Below are 10,927 nucleotides of genomic sequence, written 5' to 3' on the forward strand. Positions count from 1 at the left end.
CACCTAACCATGGGTTTTGAGAGGACCACCGCAGGGGAGGACATCGTCCGGCTCCGTCCATCCAAACTAAAGTGTATTAGAGCGTTTGGCAGCACCACGCAGCTGGTGGATGACACCGAAGTGGAGGCCGATGATACAGTGAGCACCTCGGACTTGACATTGGTTTGAGCTGCCAATAAATACTTGGATCCCTCCCAACAGCTAATCGCCAATAAGACTAGCTTTTCCCTCGATAAACAAATATCATCCATGATTTTCATCCTGTTATCTTATATGCTTGGATAGATCAAAGGGAAAACAGAACTCTGTGACAATGAGTTGAATATCATGTTTAAAATTTAGTAGCAGTCTCTAGTTAATTTAATCTCGTATTTCTTACACTGATCACAGGGGCGGAGCCACCGTTGTAGCGTTGAGTTCAAGTGAACCCAACGACTTATTTCTGCCATGTACGTGTGTATAGGTAATCGTGTGTATGAACCGAGTTGAAAATCTAGGTTGCACCCATAAATCTTCACATGACTAACCCAGCCGAAGCTCATAAGTAAACTTACATGGCCTCCGTGTGTGCGCCAGATTCCATGTCTCGTACGAGATTGTACGCATCTGATCGCATCTCTCGCTCGGCGTCACCAAGGTCTTCCGTCTAGTCGCCTCTCCCTATCTCCAGCAGCAAGCCCGCGAGGAAGAAACAGCAGGTTGGTATATGTTAGGAAATAAACCACGAGTGTGTCATGGTGTGTGTGCCAGGGTCAGTCACGTGCGTGTGTGTGCGTGGATGGCGCGTGAGTCCGAGCTCATGTCCATGTCCATCCAGCGGCTAGGTCATGCGGCGATGGTTGTTAGTTGCAGCGAGCGCAGCAGATGCATGATGGTGACCAGGTATAGCGGAGGAGCAGGTTGCTCACCGTGTTAGAGGACCGGATCACCAGGATGGATATGCCTGCATGGCCCGACGTGCTGTTGGTGCATGCATGGTCGTGTCATGGTGGAGATTTTTTAGGGTTGTTAGCGGGCGTGCGTAGGTGCTATTAGTGGCCGGTATGGTGGCCGGACTATATATACGTGTTTGTGATGCTTGTAATCAGTCGAGCCAAGTGAATACAGAGAGAAAAAAGGCCCTGGCGTTTGTCGCCGGGGCGGGCGTCCGTCGCCCGACAAAATCCGTCTCCTCGTGTTCTTGTGATTGTTTGTCGATCCTTGGTTCCAACAATTGGTATCATGAGCTCGTTCATCTTGGGTGTCGTCTCCTTGCCGGAGGCATGCCGGCGGCTACGCGGTGAAGCTCCAGGCCGTGTGTCGGCCTGTGGAGGTGCGCGGCGCTGCGGCAGCCATGGCGGACGCGGAGGTGGCGCGTGGTGAGTCCACGGCTTGTGGTGTGGTCGGGCTCGCCGGGTGTGCGCGGGACGTGCGGGACGCACCGGTGCGGTTGGGCTCGTCGGGCGCGTCGGGTGTGCGCGGGACGTGCGAGACGCCGAGGGACGTCAGGCGTGTGTCTCCGGCGGAGGAGGAGCTCGGCGTATGTCGCCGGAGACGTGACGGAGCACGGTGGGACCGGCGTCAATGTGCCAGGTCGGGTCCGCGGGCTGGGTCACGGTCGTGGCGACATCGACGACGGGAGCTACACCAACTCCGACGACGACGACATCATGGTTTAGGGACAGTATGTTAGGAAATAAACCACGAGTGTGTCATGGTGTGTGTGCCAGGGTCAGTCGCGTGGGTGTGTGCGTGGATGGCGCGTGAGTCCAAGCTCATGTCCATGTCCATCCAGCGCCTAGGTCATGCGGCGATGGTTGTTAGTTGCAGCGAGCGCAGCGGATGCATGATGGTTATCAGGTATAGCGGAGGAGCAGGTTGCTCACCGTGTTAGAGGACCGGATCACCAGGATGGATATGCCTGCATGGCCCGACGTGCTGTTGGTGCATGCATGGTCGTGTCATGGTGGAGATTTTTCAGGGTTGTTAGTGGGCGTGCGTAGGTGCTGTTAGTGGCCGGTATGGTGGCCGGACTATATATACGTGTTTGTGATGCTTGTAATCAGTCGAGCGAAGTGAATACAGAGAGAAAAAAGGCCCCGGCGTTTGTCGTTGGGGCGGGCGTCCGTCGCCGCGGGTGTTCGTCGCCTGACAAAATCCGTCTCCTCGTGTTTTTGTGATTGTTTGTCGATCCTTGGTTTTAACAGTATTTAGTACAAATTCAAGATAATGAGAGATCACATCACCACATGTTCTTTTTTGCATATTCTATTTATCCTAGCATGGTAATGACCTTTGCCCTATTTTTCTAACTAACTTTTCCAGAACTTTGATTGATCTAGGATGTGGAGCGATATTTCTTGAAGACAAATTGATCACCAGACTCAGATTATGATGTAGGTACTTCCAGGCCACCTGTTAGATGTTGGTAAAGTGCCTCAAATGTTGTTGATGCAAATAGTATTATGAACCCCACTATACCGAGAAATTATATTAAGATGATCCATCTATTATTTGTGTTGCTGCCTTTTCACAGATCACAAACGGGGAAAGTTGGGAGTTGCTGGAATGGTTGAAAGGGGACACGCTGAAATGTGAGTGATTGTACATGCTTCGTATGATTGATGGTATTATACACAGGTCAAACTAACTTGACTTTTTTTACGGTGTTTTCGAGAAGGAGAAGCCTCACCTGAAGCTATGAAGTTATTTTGGTGCTACTCTACTCACAATATGTAAACAATGGAAATTTAAAATTTCATCCAACTGTATGACTTGCAATTTTTTATTTTAAAATGTTGTAGCATTTTGTTTTCAATGTATAAAATATGAGTGCTACCGTATTTCTATTTGTTATGTTGTCTTTGGATCCTATAGTCTTGTTAGATGATAATGTGAAATTGGACATTATACTTAATTAAGTCATACTAAATTTACACAATAAATTAATGACTGAACCCATTAACTCGAATTTCTGGCTCCGCCCCTGACTGATCATGATGTGTACTCATAGGCCTCCGAGGGGAAAATAACATATGAGATAATTTGTGGTGTTCAGATTTTATTACGTATTAAAGATAGTGGTGTTCACATATATAATAACTTCTTTTAGAACATGGTCTGTGTCATCTCTGACTTCCAGTTATAAGGTTCAAAATTTAAATTCAGATTCAATTATGTTTAATCTCATTTTTCATGGGCTGGGTTCCACGCGAAAAACTACTTCTATGGATGTACTCGAGTGAGCCCTATTTTGAATAGTGTCAAAATGGTATTTTAAAGATTTAAAAAATCCAATAAAATTTATATATGTTCATATGCATGTACACTACACATGTGTGAAACTAATGTGATGCGATAAGTAACTACCTGAGCTACACAAAAATGACAAAATAGGATTCTGGGAAGATGAATACTGTATGTACTGCTCACTATTTAGAAATCACGATTTTGTCATTTTTGTGTACCTCACATGTGTACTAATTTCATCACCATATGGTACACATGTGTAACCTACATCCATATGGACATTCATAATTCAATTTCGGAAATTCTTGAAACAAAAAAAAATGAGATTTTTGAACTATACAAAATAAAGTGCTTCAATGCCCACGTGCTACAAAAATCAGCTTTAGGGTTCCTTGTCACATGTACATGTCGAATTTGTATTCATACGTGCAAACTAAAAAAGGCAAGTCAATCCTTAGAGTAAGCGTGTGCACACATTGTGCACGATTGTTTTAGTTGTGGTTGTTGCAATTGGAATATGGGTGTAGTTTTCCTTCATTGAGACGGCTTGCACTGGTACAACTTTCTAGATTGGTCGACATAAAAACATCGTTTAGGGAGGTGTGCTTTGGAACCCAAGCTTCGGTGAGCTAGTTTCTCAAAAAACATATTTGAGAGTCGTAATGCCGCTCCAAGCTCCTTCAACGCCAGCACTTGTCGAGGTTCAAGATGGGGATGGTGGCGCCCGTAGAATGATGCCGTGACCTGCACCGAACCATGGGTTTTGGGAGGACTACCGCAGGGGAGGACATGGCCCGGCTCCGTCCATCCAAACTGAAGTGTGTCAGAGCATTTGGCAGCACCACACAGCTGGTGGACTACACCGAAGAGGAGGCCGATGACATAGTGAGCACCTTGGACTTGACTTTGGCTTGAGCTACGAATATGTACTTGGAGGCCTCCCAACAGCTAATCACCAATAAGAGTAGCTTTTCCCTCGATAAACAAAATCATTCATTCTTTTCATCATGTTATCTTATATGCTTGGATAGATAACACGGAAAACAATACTCTGTGACGATGAGTCGAATATCATGTTTAAAAATTAGTAGCAATCTCTAGTTTGTTTAATCTGGTATATACACTGATCACTATGGCGGAGCCACCGTTGTAGCGTCGGGTTCAAGTGAACCCCACGAATTTTTGCTGCCAGGTACGTCTGTATAGGTAATCGCATGTATGAACCCAGTCGAAAATCTAGGCACCACCCATCGGAATTGGAATGCCCGAGCTAAAAGCCTATTAGCCCACAAATCTTCACGCAACTAGCCCAGCTGAAGCCCATAAGTAAATTTCTATGGCCTCCATGTGTGCATCAGATTCCATGTCTCATATGAGATTGTACGCATTGATACGTCCATTTTGCATCATGTTTTCCTACTGTTGTTTATAATATTTTTGGTCATTATTTCACTTTATGATGCAATTATAATACCTTGTCTCTTAACTTGCAAGATTTACATGGAGACGGAAAGCTACAGCAGAGATAACTATTATGTGGAGCTCCAAATGACTTGAAACTCTACAGAGATTTTTTATTGAGTATACGAAAAATAGTGGAACAATGTTCTATCAGAGGCGGGCCACCTGCTGCTCACAAGACAACAGGGCGCGCCCTATTACCTTATGGGGCCCACAGCTGGCCTTTGCCCCCTCCTCCTGCTATAAGAACTCATTTACCCTAAAAAATGAAAATGCAGACTTTCGGGACGTAGCGCCGCCGTCTCACGGAGGAACCTGGGCAGGAGCACTTTTGGTCTCCAGCGGAGCGATTCCGTCGGGGATACTTCCCTTCGGGAGGGGGAAATTGAAGCCATCGACATCACCAACAATCTTCTCATCGTGGGAGCATCAATCTTCATAAACATCTTCACCACCAGCACCATATCATCTCAAACCCAATTTCATCTCTTGTATTCAATATTTGTCCCAAAACCTCAGATTGGTACCTGTGGGTTGTTATAGTAGTGTTGATTACATCTGGTAGTTGATGCTAGTTAGTTTATTTGGTGGAAGGTTATATTTTCTGATCCTTAAGCATATCCAATATACCTCTGATCTTGAACGTGAAAATGATTTGTGAGTAGTTACTTTGTTCTTGAGGACATGGGAGAAGTCTTGTTATAAGTAATCATGTGAAGTTGGTATTCGTTTGATATTTTGATGACTGAACCTATTAACTCGATATTCTAACTCCGCCCCTGACTGATCGTGATGTGTACACATAGGCCTCAGAGGGAAAAATATCATATGAGATAATTTGTGGTGTTCACATTTTATTTCATATTAAAGATAGTGATGTTCACATATATAATAACATCATTTAGTACATGGTTTGTGTCATCACTGACTTCCAGTTATAAGGTTCAAAGTTTAAATTTGGATTCAATTATTTTTAATCTCATTTTCCTGGGATGGGCTCCATGCGAAAAACCACTTCTGTGCATGTACTCCAGAGACCACTATTTTGAATAGTGTCAACATGGAATTTCAAAGTTTCAAAAAATCCAATAAAATTTATATATGTTCATATGAATGTAAACTACACGTGTGTGAAATTCATGTGATGCGATAAGTAACTTGGTGAGCTACACAAAAATGACAAAATAAGATTTGGGAAGATGAATAGTGTATGTACTGCTCGGTATTTAGAAATCACGATTTTGTCATTTTTGTGTAGCTCACATGTTTACTTATTTCATCACCATATTGTACACATGTGTAACATACATCCATATGAACATTCATAATTTTTTGAAACAAAAAATGTGATTTTTGAACTATACAAAATAAAGTGCTTCAATGCCCGCGTACTTAAAAAATTAGCTTTATTGTTTTGTGTCACAGGTATATGCCGAATTTGTATTCATGCATGGAAATTCAAAAGGCAAGTTGATCCTCAGAGTAAGCGTGTGCACACATTGTGCATGGTTGTTTAAGCTGTGGTTGTTGAAATTGGAATACGGGTGGAGTTTTCCTTCATTGAGATGGCTTGCGCTGGTAATATTTCCTGATGCTACATTATAAATTAAAAATGCAGTTTTGCCACCCTTAGCTTTTGAAAATGCATGGTAGTTGTCAATCTGCGGCAAAGGAAAAAAAATCATTTCACTTTTGACATTCTTAGGTTTTGACAATGTTTCTCAATTGCCACTCTGAAAATTTTGTTTTTCCTACAAAATGCCAATTGTGATGTATTACAAAAATAACAATTAAGATGTATTGTTAAAAGCTAAGAGTAGCAAAAATAAAACGTCAACTTTTTAAATAACGAAAATTGGCAAAAACAAATTGCAGCCAGGAAAATCTAGCAAGAGTGATCAGCCGCCTTGTAGAGTCTGAGTCTGTCATACGAACCAACATGTGATTTGATGGTTAGAAGGATTATGGTATCTTCGGCACATCAGGGTTCAAGTCTTGGTGCTTGTATTTTTCTGAATTTATTTCAGGGTTTTCGGCCGGTCGCGTTCAGTTGGAGGAAACATTCTCGTCGACTACAAGACACTAATGGTGACGTTATCAATTTCAAAATGATATGACAGCTCAGTCTCTAGGAGATGCTTATAAAAATAGGGTGTGTACATGCGTGTTTACTAATGTCTCTGCCTGGTGTTAAGTAAACGTCCTAGTGACGACAACGGACAGTGAGGGAGGTGGTGATGTTGCACGTAGACGGCATGCAGTTCCGTCCGGCTCGCTGTGAATGAGCAAAGTAAGTCATTCACGTCACATGATTATTAATGGCACCCCATAGCTGCTACTAGTAGTACGAGTATCTATCCCCCACAACACTCCCACGCTCCCAGCTGGCTCCATCCGTCCCCTTTTCTTTCTCCTCCGCCGACGCCACTCCTGCAGGGTTCGAGCTAGCGAGCATGCACGCGAGACGAGTGATGTCGATGGGAGCCGGAGCAGAGCCGGAGACGGACGACGGCCACAAGGCCGTCTTCAACATGAAGGTCTTCTCCGACAGGGATCTACGGGTAGAGGTCGTCGGCCGCGATGACGACGCGCTCGGGTCCGGCGCCAGCCACAAGCGCTCCCGCGAGGATGACAAAGGTGCATGCAATAGCCAGCATCCAGGCCTCCGTTGGTGCGCCGGTCCGTACCGTTGACTATTTTACTCTTCTATTTTTGTTCCTTTTCTCCGGGGTGTTAGTTGGTACAACCTTCATCCAAATTATTAACATCCGTATCTAGAAATTTCTAAAACAAGTAATTTGACACGGAGAGTTCTCTTTGTTCATAGCTAGTAAATTCGTCTAGATTTAAGGTAATTAATTTAGGTTTATGTTCTTCATATTTGTGGGTAATTAGTTTTCCACAAATCCATATGCATATCTGATGAATGGATATCATATTTATCCTGACAAAGCAATCAAAAGATAAATATGTTCTTCAATCCACTGCACTGCACATACTTGAATGCAGCAGAACTTTATGTAGCTGGTGAGAAAAGCTAGAACGATTTGGCATAATTTGTATTACCTCCGTCCTGAAAAGGTTGCCTTAGTTTTGTGTAGATACGGATACAGATCTATCTAGTCATGTTCAAGAAAACGGCCGATTAACCAGTTAACTGGCTGATTAATCCCTACTTGTAGGCTCACCAAGTAGCCGATTAATGGATTAATCAGCCGATTAATGGATTAATTGTCCAATTAGCCTATTAATCTTCTACTCGCCACCCAACTGAGTAGCTACCAGTTAATGATTTCCTCAACATTGATCTTGCACTAACATCTTTTTTAGGATGGAAGGAGTATGTGACTAGAAGTAGACATTTGCTTTCCCTTGCCGTTTCCTTCATAGGTTCACTTGTTTTTTTGTTTGTTGTTTTTCGCATGTGGCTCCTTTTTTGTTGCTTTTCGTAATTTGTTCGGGGTGGCCATGGTGTGAGATCCATACAGACTTTGCCTACCAAATGGATATTTTCTCATCCATTACAGGTTTCACAATTGATCAATACACTTCAGTGATCATCTTTGCGTAAAACAATATATAGTTATCCCTTTTCTTTTCCACTTCTTTATTTAATTGTTATGTTTGAGATTTATTGAACTGTTTCATCAATCCTTATGCCTCCTTGCCTTCATTTTCAACAGAGGTTAAAGCCTTCATGGAGCTGTTACGCCATATGTATAGTGGAAAGTTGACAGCAGCAATTGAGCCCACTCCTCCTGTTTATTTATTGATGGCTGCTGACAAATTTGAGGTCGTTTCCTGCATGAAGCTTTGCATTCAGCTTCTCATGGTCCTGCACTCCTGCCTATGACTCCAGAATCTGCAGTTATGTGCCTAGATCTCTCATGTTCCATTCCAATGGCAGCAGACCTGACAGAGGCAGCCAAGAAATTCCTTGCTGAAAGGTACACGGAATTCCAATCAACAGAGTGAGTGATCCCATATTCCCATTGGACTGAGAGACATCTACGTTTTCCCATTATTAGGAAGCATGTGGACATTGTTGTCACAAAATAACATGGTTTTGCTGCACTCCAGGTTCCAAGATGAACTTATGAGGATCCCTCCTGGTGGGATTGAGGCCATCTTATCAAGGAATGACTTCGGGGTTGCTTATGAAGTACGACGACCTGGTTTATTGGTCCTTTTCGTATTTTGTGTCAAATTTTGACCATAGATTTAACTAACAAAATATTAATGCATGTCATCAAAATTTATATTATTTGGTTCGTATTTGAACATAGTTTTCAATGGTGTAATCTTTGGTTACATGCATTGAAATTTTGTTAGTTAAATCTATGATCAAAATTTGACATTAAATACGAAGAGGATCAATAAACCAGGATGGAGTTAGTAGCTGTTTATGACTTCGTGCTCAGGTGGGTCTATTCACCGTGACCAAATTCTGAAGAAAAGTAGAATATCTCGAGTTCTCGTTTACATCCAGTAATGCGTCTTCGTATAACCAATGCTGTTTATTATTCTTGCCGTACTGTTGTCTGGGCTGTAAAGCGTGACCAGTGCCGCTCTCTGCATATACTGAGAGCAATATTTAGTCAACTATTCAGTTTGGAGGAGTATGTCTTCTCCATCTCGGTACACTGGGTTGGTCATCTTGGTCTCTATATAGAGATGGAACAAAACAAAGGGCCAACAAGGGCAGTGGTTGTTCACATAGAACCCACTTGTTCACATAGAACCCACCCAATGAAACTGAGATTAAACATAATTGAATCCGAATTTTACTGTCAAACTATATTAAACGAAGTAATAAATGACACAAACCATGTAGTAAAAGAAGTTATTGTATATGTGAACACCACAATCTTTAAAATAAAATAAAATGTGAACACCACAAACTATCTCATATGTTATTTTTCCCTCTGAGATCTATGCGAACACATCAACATCAGAGTAAGAAATACCAGATTAAACAAACTAGAGATTGCTACTAAATCTTAACCTTGATATTCCACTTATTGTCACGTCGTGGTTTTGTTTTCACTGAGATCTATCCAAACATATATGATAATAGTATGAAATGCAGGAATAGTATTTGTTTATGAAGGGAAAAGCTAGTCCTAAAGATGACTAGCTTTCGCGAGGCCACTAAGTACATATTTGTAGCTCAAACCATTTTAAGAAAGTAATAGATGAGACAAAGCATGTATATTAAAAGAAGCAATTGTATGGCTGTGAACATCAATCATCGTTGATGTTTTCTTATTCCTCTCAGATATATGCGAACACATCAACATCAGAGTAAGAAATACCAGAGTAAACAAGCTAGAAATTGGTACCAAATCTTAAAGATGAAACTCATCTTATCGGCACATGGTTTTATTTCCCCTGATCGATCCATCTAACAGCTAAATAACAGTATGAAAAGCATGGATCCTAGTTTTTATGGAGCAAAGACAACTAGCTTTCTCGAGGCTTCCATGTACAGATCGGGGGATGAAGCCAATGTCAGGTCCAAGGTGCTCTCTCAAGCCAAATTGCTACTAAATCTTAAACATGATATTCATCTTCTGGGCACAATTTTGTCTATCCCTTGATTGATCAGTCTAAACAGCTAAGATAACAGCATAAAAGCATGGATCTTCGTTTTTATTGATGCAAGACAAGGTTTTGCGAGGCTTCCACGTACAGATCGGTCGCTCATCAAGCTAAGGTGAGGTCCAAGGTGCTCCCTGAGCCGTCGGCCTCCTCCTCAGTGCGCGGTGCTGCTGGACGACTCCCGCTGCCCCAGAAAGTCTATCCCTAGCTAGCTCGAACTGCCACAAGTCCTGGCGCCGGAGGCGGGGCTACCACCACCGCCAGCGACGCAACAGGGGCTGGCAGCACTGCAGCCGGGACTGCTGCGACAGGTCTTCATGCCGCAGCTGGGAGTGGCACCAAAGGATGCGCGATAGGGTTTGCCGTCCCAGCCAGTGTCTGCGGCCCTACAGGCAGCATCCTTCGAGGCATGATGTGCCACTGTATGTGGACATCAAGGACGCTGTCCGATATACACTGCGTGTTGCAAAACGGGATTTGAGTGGTGGCAGTGGCGGCAGCTCTCCATTTGGTCCAGCGCAGTTTGGGTTCCAAGCCATCGGCCGGTGGATTTACGTGAAGAGGGAGTTGACGGGAAGAGCTTGGAAGAGCTGGCTTGCTTGGGAAAAATGGGTTGGGATGGTTGCACTTATATACG

At 43.2% G+C, this 10,927-nt stretch overlaps 1 pseudogene; it reads left to right on the forward strand.

Annotated features, from left to right (window-relative positions):
• The first annotated feature begins 7,160 nt into the window (after positions 1-7,160).
• Positions 7,161-9,997, forward strand: LOC123121069 (BTB/POZ domain-containing protein At2g46260-like; annotated as a pseudogene).
• Positions 9,998-10,927: the final 930 nt, after the last annotated feature.

This window comes from Triticum aestivum, chromosome 5D, assembly GCF_018294505.1.
Source record: "Triticum aestivum cultivar Chinese Spring chromosome 5D, IWGSC CS RefSeq v2.1, whole genome shotgun sequence".
Classification (NCBI taxonomy): Eukaryota; Viridiplantae; Streptophyta; class Magnoliopsida; order Poales; family Poaceae; genus Triticum; species Triticum aestivum.